Source organism: Nannospalax galili, unplaced genomic scaffold (genome assembly GCF_000622305.1).
Source record: "Nannospalax galili isolate Female #2095 unplaced genomic scaffold, S.galili_v1.0 scaffold572, whole genome shotgun sequence".
Classification (NCBI taxonomy): Eukaryota; Metazoa; Chordata; class Mammalia; order Rodentia; family Spalacidae; genus Nannospalax; species Nannospalax galili.
The window spans coordinates 1,134,284-1,146,123 of NW_008331829.1; the positions used below are offsets into that span (position 1 = coordinate 1,134,284).

Below are 11,840 nucleotides of genomic sequence, written 5' to 3' on the forward strand. Positions count from 1 at the left end.
TAGGTGCTCAGACCTGAACTCAGGTCCTCCGCAAGAGCAGCAAGTGCTCTGAACCGCTGAGCCATCTCTCCAGCAGGCCCTCCTTTTGCGTCACTGTCTCTCACCACCTTGGAACTGACCTTATTAGGCTGACCTGCCAATGACCCCCTGATCCACCTATGTCCACCTCTCTAGTGTTGAGGTTACAAGCACAGGGCTCATGCCCAGCTTTTCTCTGTGGGTTCCAGGGACTGAATTTGGGTCCCCATGCTTGCCAAGGAAGTGCTCTGCCAACTGAGCCATCTCTTCAGGCCTTGGTTCTCTTTCTAATATATAAAAACTCTCTTTTTTTCAGTTCAGTGGGCTGGCTAAATGGATAAAGGTTCTTGCCGCTTAGTCTGGTGACCTGAGTTCCATCCTTGAGATCAACAAGGCGATAGGAGAAAATGTACTCCCACAAGTTTTCCTCCAGTCTACACACAGACACACACACACACACTACGCACAAACATTGCATGTGAGCTCACATATGTACAACACACACAAACACACCAAATAAATATAATAAAAAATTTAAAGCTTCTTTCTCCTCATAAAGATTAGTTTCCTTTTGTTATAGAAACATTGTCTAGGAATGGCTTACACAGGAAAATGACCGTCTACGTGGGGTAAATATATTATACTGCACTGAGCATGACTGGGTTTTATTCTTCTCTCTCCTCTCTATCCTATGACCTGTCTTGAGCGGTACCATGCTCTCCCCTATTTCTCTTCATCTAGGGATCTCCTGCCCCACCTTTGTTTTTATTTTTTTTCCTTTGTGTGTCTGCCTTTATGTCTCTCTCTTACTGACAATGGCATCTAAGGATCAGTGTCAAAGTTCTTTGTACCCCTTTTCAAATTAGACTCTAGATTAGAGGACTGGCTTAGCAGTTAAGAACATATACTGCTCAGTTCCCAGCACCCTGTCAGTGGCTTATAACCTCCTGTAACCCAGCTCCAGGGTGTCTGATGACCTCTTCTACCTCCACAGACATCTGTACACATGTGGCACACACACACAGGAACACATACACATGTACACATCAAGTAAAAATAAGAATAATTATTTTAAAAATTTTAAATAAATTTATTGTAGCTGATGCATAACCATAAAATTGTACATATTAATGAGACATGTTACATGTGCTATCCAAATACATGCATGAACTGCAAAATTCTGAAATCAGATTAGACCCATCTAATACCATTTATTCAGGGCAAAAACATTTATAATCCTTTCTCCAGCTTTTTGGAATGCATAGTACATGGTTGATACCTATAGTTTCCCTGCTGTGAACAGTGCATGGGAATTTCTTTCTTCTATCTAAGCTGACCACCCTCTCCTCTCCTGCCCCTGTCCTTCCCAGCTGGTAACTATAATTCTACTAGAGATGCATGAAAACTGCTTTCTTAGATTGATCCCTCTGATGATTGAGGTCCAGGTCCACTGACACCTGTCCCTTCATGCACTGATGCCCAACACCACCCACATTTCTGTAAATGACAAGGGCTTGCTTTCCATGACTGAATTGCATTGTATTGTGTGTGTTTGCATTTTCTTACGGGTCCATTCGCTGGTGAGCTTTTAGGCTGCTTCCATATTTTTGTCCACTCGGAGTACTGATGCAATGACCATGTAGTGCAGACATCCCTGCAACATGCTAATTTTGTATCTTTGGCTATGCCCAAGCTGGGCTTGCCTGGTCAGATGGTAGTTCTAGCTTTAATTAATTGAGGAACCTTCATCATACTTCCATACTGGCTACACTAATTTGCTTTCCACTCAACAGTGCTGTGCAATATTTCCATTTCCTCTACAGTTTCCCCTCACCAGAATTGTTTGTCTTTAGTCTTTCCTGATGATAGACTGTCTAAATGGGGAATAAAATGCCTCACTGTGACTTTTATTTGTATTTCTCTGATGATTAGTGATTTTGAGTATTGTTTTTATGTGCCTGTTGGCAGTCTGTACATCTTTTCTAATGAGTAGTATAGAGATTTAAATGTACATTTTGGACTCAAAATGTCTAAAACCTAATATGAGAAATCACTTAAAAATTTCTAAATAATTTGGTAAAAAATCCATAGCCTATTTTATTAAATCAAATTATGGCTCTGTACTATATTAGAAGGATCTAGAATAAATGGAACTAAAATGTCTTATCCAGTAAACTCGAAATGGTCTGTAGAAGGTTAACCTGAAAGCAGTTATTTAGTCTATCATAAATACAAGTATTTATGATAGAATTAAATAATTGCTTAATAATGTAAGCTATATGAATAGAAGGAAAGTCTTCTATAGAAGAAGTAGCTGATTTTTACCTACACCCAGACGTCAGTTTCAGAGTATTTACAATGTGTCCACAGCATACATAGCCCAGTCCTGGATGCTGAGAATGTTTGGGAAGACCTGTTCTCTTAAAAGCATAATTAGTCAAATGCTGAATGTAAAATGATCTGAACTTGAACACTGTTCCTTACTAAGTAATTTCTACAAATCTTTACATGGAAGAAATGAAGCATGCATAAATGTAGGCATTTGAAAGTGAGGTTGAAGCTGGATTGATGGCTTTTTAAACATTGTACTTTGTAATTGTCATACTTCATATTTCATACTTTAAGTAGGAAGAACAGAGCACATTTTTTGGCATTTTAGATGTAAAATTAGATTTTTTTCAGTGTTGATGTGGGACTATTCACTCAAAGAAACTTGAAATAAAGTGGGTGGGTATTTCTGCACAAAACAAATCAGGAAGCTCTCTCTTGAGGATGCACTGGCTGAGTATGAACTCTGACAGCAAGCTCTCATGACCACCACTGATTCAGAATTTCCCACAAACCAGAGACACAGAAGGGGCCAGGTGCTCCTGGGGTGCAAGAGGGAATTCTAGAGATTTTAGAATAATATGTACCCCCACGTAGAAGCATTTCTATCAAGAACTGTAGCATGCTTATCTTGGTATTACCAATTGCTTGTACAGACAGTTAAAACTTCAGTGAAACCCATGTAAAGTGTTTGTGTTTAGCTATACATATTTGCATATAAGTATCTGATAGAGTTTGGTACTCAGTGTGAAGCATAGACGTTCTCAATGTCCAGGAAAGCAAGAGACTAAAACAGCACAATTTTGAATTTTGAGTTATTTCATGTATTTTTAGATGTGATATATTCTGTTAGGACCAAGGAATGCAGAGACAAGAAGTTATACATCCTGCTTTGAAGTAGCAAGTCCTAGGGAAAGGCTGCTAGGCTGTGAGCTATCCTTGGCAGTTTGAAGAATGTGTAAATCTGATTCATCATATGTTGTCCAAATCTTAGTAACTAAGAACATTTTTGAACATTTATTTGATCAATTCAATTAAGATTTTAAAAATATAATCTTTCTGCCCCTTTCACAATGATCCTTGAACCTGGAAGACAGAGGTATAATATGGGTGTCTATTCAGCAAGCCGAGCTCTCTGGTCTCTTGTGCTCTGCACAATGATCAGACTGTGAGTCTGCTGCAGGGGGAAGCTTCTCTGGTGAGACATGTATCCTCATGTGAATGGCAGCATATAATATTTGAGTATATGTTTTCCATTCTGGCTTATTCCACTTAAGAAAATATTCTTTCTGGATTTTGCTACTGATTTTCATAGATGTTGAACTGATTTAAATTCCTACCAGCAATGCAGGTTTGGTCTTTCCCTTCATCCTCACCAGCAGTTGTTTTCTAACTGGGGTCAAGGAGATCTCAAGCAGTTTTTATTTGCATTTCCATGATTACTGTTACTAAGTACTTTTTCATTTATTAGCTATTTTTCTTTTTACACATATTTTTATTATTTTTATTTTATGTGTATTAGCTTTTTGTTGCATGTATGTAAATGTACCATGTGCATGCAGTGTCCCACAGAGGCCAGAAGAGCGTGTAGGAACCCCTAGATCTATAGTTTTGGACAGCTTTTAGCTGCAAAGTGGGTGCTAGGAACTGAACTGGGGCTTGTGCAAGAGCAGCCAGTGCTCTTAACCACAGGGCCGTCTATCCGGCCTCAGCTGGTTTTTTTTTTTTTTTTTTTTTTTTTTTTTTTTTTTTCCTTTCTTCTAAAAACTCTCTAGACAATTCATTAGCTCATTTATTGATTGCCTGATTTAGTATTGTGGTATCTAATGTTTTTCAGTTCTTTATATATTCTAGATATTAATCCCCCACCCATATGATATATAGTTGACATGTTTTTCACATTCTGTAGGTGATCCCTTCAGTCTCATAATAATTTCCTTTGCTTTGAAGAAGAATTTTAATTTTGTCAACCTGATATTATAATGACGTACCAAGGATATTTTTCTTTCCATGGTAGATAACAATTAGACATGTTTTTCACTGAAGGGTGAAAAGAAACAGAACAAAGCTTCTTTGTTTTGGATAGACTAATAATAATTGATTAGGTACAAGCATTAATGACCGATTTACCAAATATAACTTATAAACTGTATGAATGCAATTCTCTCTTCTTTTAAAAATAGATTTTTTTATGAACCAGCCCTGGCTCTTACAGTCTTTCCATCTCCTCTTCCACAATGATCCCTGAGCCATGGGTGGGGGAGGCCCCATATAAGAGTCCCACTGTACAGTTTCTTGTTCTCCAAAACTTGGCCAGCTGTGGCCTTCTGTGTGCATCACACTCTGGTGTAAATGGAAGCCTCACTGGTGAGAGTTGAGAGATGCATTAGTCTTCTCTCTACCCCTCATTCCGCTATGTTCCACCAGTACTAGATTGAGAACTATTTGAGTCTGATTGCTGCTGCGTGAGGGAGAGTATGACTTACATACAACCACTGGATGGCCTGACTAGACTCCACTGGATGCATTTATACTGAGGATATTTGGGCACAAACACTTGAATAATAGGACTCAGTATGTATGGCAGAGTTCATAGGGTTCAATAGGGGGTGGAGAGGGAGAGTCATGGGTGGGGAGGGGGGTCTGGGTTTGAGTGGGAAATGTATGAAATTTAAAAAGCTCAATAAAAATATTTTTATAAATCAATTTATGAAACATGTTAACATCCTTTAAGTATGATCTAGTTTTAATATACAAAATCTAAAATGGGAGTTATGATATATGATCCTGACCTCTGAAAAAGACTACAGGTGCAATTCTGCATCTTCTCTGAGGTTAGAAGAATCTCAAAGCATCTTCATTCATATGAGGAAGACAGTAGTTTAGACATGTAGAAGAAATTATTGTCCACATTAAACCCAGACCTGCTCATCTGAAGAGATTTTTTTTCCTTTCTGGTACTCAATGATGTAGTTTAGACAGTGGCCATTTCCCAAAATGAGTTCCAAAGGTCAGATCTGCCCCACAATCCTGTGCTTTCATGACCCAATTCAAAATTTATTTCATTAATTCTTGTCCACTTTTAGCAAATTGCTATATAAGTCAGAGAGAAGATTGAATAAAGAGTCTCATAAATTCAGCAAAGCTATATTATGGCAAGAATATATGGGTAAAGAATCAAAGCTTTAGAGTCTGCAAATTGCCATGATTTCTACTTGTGGGCTCTTGATGGTTTTGGTTTTCAATCACTGAGCTTAATAAATTAGTCCAGACATAAATAAAATTTTGTTTATGATAGAACAGCAGCATTTAGAAAAAAAATGGCATTTTAATTAAAGCAGTTACTTCCTGTCTTATGGTCTATATGAGCCAGTGAATTCAGGATTAAAATTAGTTAGTCCACTGAGATGTATCAAGACAGATATTTTTGCAGTGTTGCAGCTAAAATGTGATACATTTCCTTCCCTCCTTCCCTCCCATCCCATATTCTTAAACAAAAGCATAAAGCACCCTGGTGGCTGCATGTAACTTTTAGCCACACACTCCTTCTCTGCCCTTCTATATCACAGCCTAATTTTCCTGTTATTTTGGTTATAACACTGTTAGAAAAGCACAGTGGCTTCATTAACATCCTCTCATATTGTCAAGAAACTTAAATGTTAACAGCCATTTTTAGTAAAATCGAAATCGAAATCAAGGATTTCAAGAAATTAAATAGGTATTAACTACTTAGTGAATATAACAATGACAACCACAACAACAAAAATATACAGTGTCCCAATTCAGATGGCTGTGGGTTTATTTCTTAGTCCCACATTGGAGAAAAGACAGCCAGTTTTAAAATGCTGCTGGGGAAACTAGATATTCATGTGTATAAGGCAGAACCTAGATCATTCATTCTGAATGCTATGCAAAAGTCAACTCAACATGTATCAAGACCTTAAAGTAAGACCTGCAACTTGAAAGTGGTAGAGAAAAGTTTATTGGAGACACTTCAGAATGCAGGCATAGGCAAAGGTTTTCTGAATAGAACTCCAGTACCTTAGTAATTAATGACAGAAGTGGCAAATGAATTGAATGAAGTTAAAAAGCTGTACAGCAAAGGAAACAGCTACCAGACAGCCTATAGAATGGAAGGAAATCTTCAACAGCTATTCATCCAGATTATATAAAGGACTCAAAAGTTTAAATACCCAAAGAATAGCTAATCCAATCAATAAGTGGGCAAATAAATGGAATACTTTTAAAAAGAAGATAATAGTCATTAAGTATATGAAAAATGGCATCATTAGCCATTAAAGGAATTTCTACATTGAGATTTCTCTCTCCATCCAGTCTATATAGTCATCAAGAAAACAAAAAGCACCAGGCATTCTAGAGGATGTAGTGGGTGAAGCTGGGAGTGTGGAAAAGATCACATATGCTGCTGGTGAGGTTGTAAATTAGTACAGCCACTGTGGAAGTCTATATATAGGTTTCTCAAAAACCTCAAAGGTGAAACTATGTGACTCATCTACATCACTCCTTTGTATATAGTCAAAGGATACAAAATCAGCCTATAATGCAGGTACCTGCACATCTATGTTTACCACAGCAATTCATAACCAAACAATGAGAACAGCCTAGGTCTTCATAAGTGGATGTATGAATAAAGAAAGTAGCACAACACAACACACACACACACACACACACACACACACACACGGGGATTTCAATGGTAAAGGATTAAATTATGACTTTTGAAAGAAAATGGATAGAACTAGAGAACATTATGCTAAGTAAAGAAAGCCAAAGGACTTTCCTCGTCCTTTCTCCCATATGTGAAATCTGTAAAAAGTACATAAATGTAGAAGGAGCTGTGAGGGAAGAGGAAAGACCGCAGCCTGGACAGGAGGGAGTTACTGAGGTCCAATCAAATGGTCACCACGATTGATGCACATTATGTGCCTTTATGAAGATACAATAAAGCTGTGTTGTACAATAACCACATGGTAACAAAAATGATCATAAAATTGATATTAAGTGTAATTTTTAAAAATTAGGACAGAGATGTATCTAAAACTAGAAGTTAGCCTTTCCAACACACTGACCTGGGTTGAAGCAAAAATTTCATATAGATGCTTAAATAATATTGATACCATTTCCTACTGATGGAAGAGACAGGCTTGTCACACTGTTTCTGCTGTCTGGATGCAGATGTTTGGCAAATTCTTTAAAACTCAAATCCTTATTTTTCTAAGTACTTTGAGCTGGGTTTTCATTTGTACATTGCATTTGAGATTAGCTCAAACCCTTTCAGTCCCAGCATCATGTTTTTTTTACTTTTTATTGTTGCTTTTCCATCTCTTTGTATTCAGAGTTGAAAAGTTGATGCCAAATTTTGTAAAACATGTTCTCTTCCATGCTGAGGTCCTGGATGCCAGACATCTCCCTGGAGTGAGTGCTTTAGTAATAAGCCCTTAAAATGGGAGCTGGTAATGGCAGTGCTGGCAGCCCCCTCTGCAGCAGGGGCGCTAGGCTGTGGCTGTAACTAGGAATATGACTGGAAATAAGAGACACTTTTGATCTTTAATTGCAAGCCATGAAATGAAGGGATCTGAATTTGTCTTACTTTTGGCAGAGGAAAAATCTCAGAAACAGTAACTTTTTGAGTCTGGCCACAAAGAGCCTGATGTGTGAATGTGTTTTCCAAGTGTAGTAACCGGACTTTCTTATCTTGCTGGAGAGATGGCTCAGTGGTTAAGAGCACTGGCTGCTCTTGCAGAGAACCCGTGTTCGATTCCCAGCACCCACATGGCAGCTATCATCCATCCTAACTCCAGTTCCAGGGAATCTTAGTGCCCTCTTCTGATCTCCATGGGCATTGTATGACAGGGGTGCACTTACATACATGCAGACAGTACACTCAGACACATAAAATAAAATTAATAAATAAAATATTTTAAATATAATTATATCCTTGTCTTGCTAATAATTCCAGGTTATATATTATTTCTACCCGCTTTTGTTAGAGTTGAATATTTTCTCATCTGTGAAATAAAACATAGAATTGCAAAGTAGTAGCAAAAATTACATTTGCCAAGTACTTATGATACACAGTGCTCCACGCTGGGTATTTTGATTTAATTCTCTCTTGAGTCCTATAAAGCAGATACTGTCATTCCCACACTGTAGAATTATGAGAGGCACAATCATGTGTCTAAAAAGTGAAAGAGCCCGAATTCTCTACCACTGCTATCCCTGCTCTGTGTTGCGAAGTGCCCCATCAGCAGATGGCCATTTTCCTTAAGTCACCATGGATCCCCTTCCTCCTGAATTCCTACTGTTGTATTTCATTTGACAAATATTGTCACCACTGTGTGCCAGACATTATATGAAGTTCCCAGAGCATTAATGAGTCCAAAGACTCGCTGTGTCAAAGACCACAGGTACCAAGATGCATACCAAGTCACCCCAGATATCACAATAAAGATGCATAGATGTTGCAAGTTCTTAAAATTGTGTATAGGAAGCACATCCATTCATTGAATATTGTGTGAACTGTCAGTGTATGTATACATGCTTCAAATGACACAAATACTCAAGTCATTTAAACCCAAGCATTTAATAAGTGGATTTTGTATTATTTTTGGTCTGGCATTTTATGGAGAAATTAGTAAAGGCACCATGAATAGAGAATATTTTGAGATTTGGGGACCTAAAATGATACTTTTAAAATTAAGAAATCTTTATGGAAAACGAGTCCATGTCCTTCATATAAATAAAACTAAGTTATTTTATAATAAGACTTCTTAAAATTCATCCCACTACATTAACATGGAAAACTGGATTACATTTTGATTTATGAACTTGTGTTAGCATTATGGTTAGCACAAACTAACAATGAAAATTAGAATAAAATTCAGCCACATTAATATTTTGCCAAGTCTAGTTTGAAATATTCTTCAGAAAACACTTAATTTAAAGGTGTTTGAAAATGTTTTTAATGTTTACAAATTTTGCAATGATAAATTATAGAGATCATATGTTATTTCCTTATCAGTGGTAATAGCAATAATTCTTGTAAGTTTATACATATCAGAAGAACAGTAAGAAGAATGCAACTTAGAATGATGAAATTAATACTGGTTTTCTAAGTCTTGTAGACATTTCATTTAATGATTGTTTCTCCATTTTGAAAATCAGATACAAATCCATTCTATCCTGTAGAGAGCTAATGACATGTGACCAGCCTAAGCTCTTACATTTAGAGTAGTTAACAGCTAGCTGCACTAAAAGTTCAAATAGGTGAGGTCATGATTCTTATCTGCCTTTGAAAGTGACTTGTATTTTTGTCACTCAGTAAACATTTGGGTAATATTTAATTGCTTCTACTGGTTACTAACCAAAATGTCCAATGATCTGAAACTAAGTGGTTTATTTGAAGCACTATTATTTACTGATATTCACATTAATATATTTTACATAAGGACACTTAATCATATATTATCTTTAGAAAGACTTTTTGGTTGATATTTTTATGTATGTAGTTAATATCCATGGAATAGTCTTAGATTTTTATAGCTAAGAATTGCTTTGATTTAGTGATGATAAATTGAGCATTCTAATGACTGTTTTAGTATCTGTGACATTCACAACAAGACTAATAGCAAAAACACATAAACTTTGAAAAACTAGTTTTGTTTTGATTTTCTTTGGTAACTTTCTCATTTTGTAAAACCAAACTAACCTTAAAAAAAACTCGAGTGGTGCCAAAGCTTTAATAATATTAAATATATATATATACATCTCTCTACATATCTATCATCTCTCAGTCATCTATTTATATATCTATCATCTATATATCATCTATCATCTATCTATCTATCATCTATCATCTATCTATCATCATCTATCTATCTATCATCTATCATCTATCTATCATCATCTATCTTCTATTATCTATCTATCTATCTATCTATCTATCTATCTATCTATCTATCTTTCATCTATCTATCTTTCTATCTATCTATCTATCTATCTATCTATCTATCTATCTATCATCTATTTATAGTCTTTTTGATACAGGGTCTTCCTACAGCCTCACCTGACCTGGAACTCCTTATGTAGAGAGGCTGGCCTTGAGTTCTCACAGATCCACCTACCTCTGCCTCTCCAGTGCTGGGATTAAAGACATGTGCCACCATGCCAGGATTATTGAAAAATATTTTAAAGATAGAAGTGGAATTTGTATCCTTAATAATCAGAAATGTGCATAAAATGCTTATGTATTTCTCCTCTATTGAGTGGTTCATTGCAGATGCAGAACCACCAGCCAGCTGTATTTGTTGTCCTGGGTGTCACTGCTAACCTTTTTCACGCTGGGGGCCCCAAAGAGGTCAAGGTATTCATCTTGGATCTGAAAGAACTTGTCCATCTCCAGCAGGATCTTCATGGCCTTGGCATGCTCCTTCTCCCCATCAATGACCACTGCGTACAGGGCAGCCAGGAGCAGAAAGTTGTCTTGTGCTTGACAGTAGATTTGTACCTCTTTTCAGTGTATCTGCCGAGATCCACATGCCCCTGAGGTGCTGCGATGAGGTGCAGGGCCTGCTAGGTCTCGGCGGATAGGACGTCTGCAGGGAGAGTTCCTTTAGGTCCAGGCGGCTCCCGGAAGGAGAAGTGAGCAGGAGGTAGACAGAGACTTCGAGAGGCAGAGCATCATTGATGGCATCCAAACCCAAGCCTGGCTTCTAATACAAGCAGATCTGCCCTCTGCGAGTGAGAGAAGACTCCATGAAATCATCAGACAGAGGAAGAAAGCGTGGGGCAGCTCCACACCAGCCCACAGGCAGGCCTCACTGGAGACTACCAGCGTCCAGTTCTTGGCGCCACAAGCTCCCGGAATGCACAGCCAAATGCACCTATGGCACGGTACTCCAGGACCTCCTCCAGTCCGGCAGCTGCATCTCCCATGTCTTCTGTTCATTCCAGCTCATTCTCCGTCAGTGCTCTGACAATCTGGGAGAAGTGCTACATGAAATCCTGCCAGTCTTGGGTACAAGCATCCCGTTTCTGGTTTCCATTCCTTCTGAGAGACGAGCAAAATGCCCCGTTCCTTAACATATTTTTAAATAATTGAGGTGTCAAGTGTTATCCTAATTGTGGAATAGATTTTAAGGATCATTTTCCTCAGTGTACAGAAAATATTTACTAATCTACCCCAGTATTTTAAGGTGTTATTCTCATTCTCTCTCTCTCTCTCTCTCTCTCTCTCTCTCTCTCACACACACACACACACAGAAGTTCTGTGTTTTCAATGGAATTTATTTGTCTAGAATGATTGAAGAAATGAACAGTACTAATTTTTACTTTTATTTTACAGGGGAGATTCAGGATTCTCAATTTTTATTTATTTATTTATTTATTTATTTATTTATTTTTATTTTATGTGTAATCTATTATGTGCTTGGAAGCAAATTCAAGGTTTCCTATATGCTAGGCGATTTTTCTGC

General features: G+C 37.5%; 1 protein-coding gene and 1 pseudogene across 5 annotated transcripts in view; one reads left to right on the forward strand and one right to left on the reverse strand.

The window, feature by feature from the left end:
* Positions 1 to 11,840, forward strand: part of Naaladl2 (N-acetylated alpha-linked acidic dipeptidase like 2) — a 1,296,606-nt gene that overhangs the window by 140,449 nt on the left and 1,144,317 nt on the right. The gene's annotated exons all lie outside the window — the stretch shown is intronic.
* Positions 10,637 to 11,451, reverse strand: LOC103728960 (annotated as a pseudogene).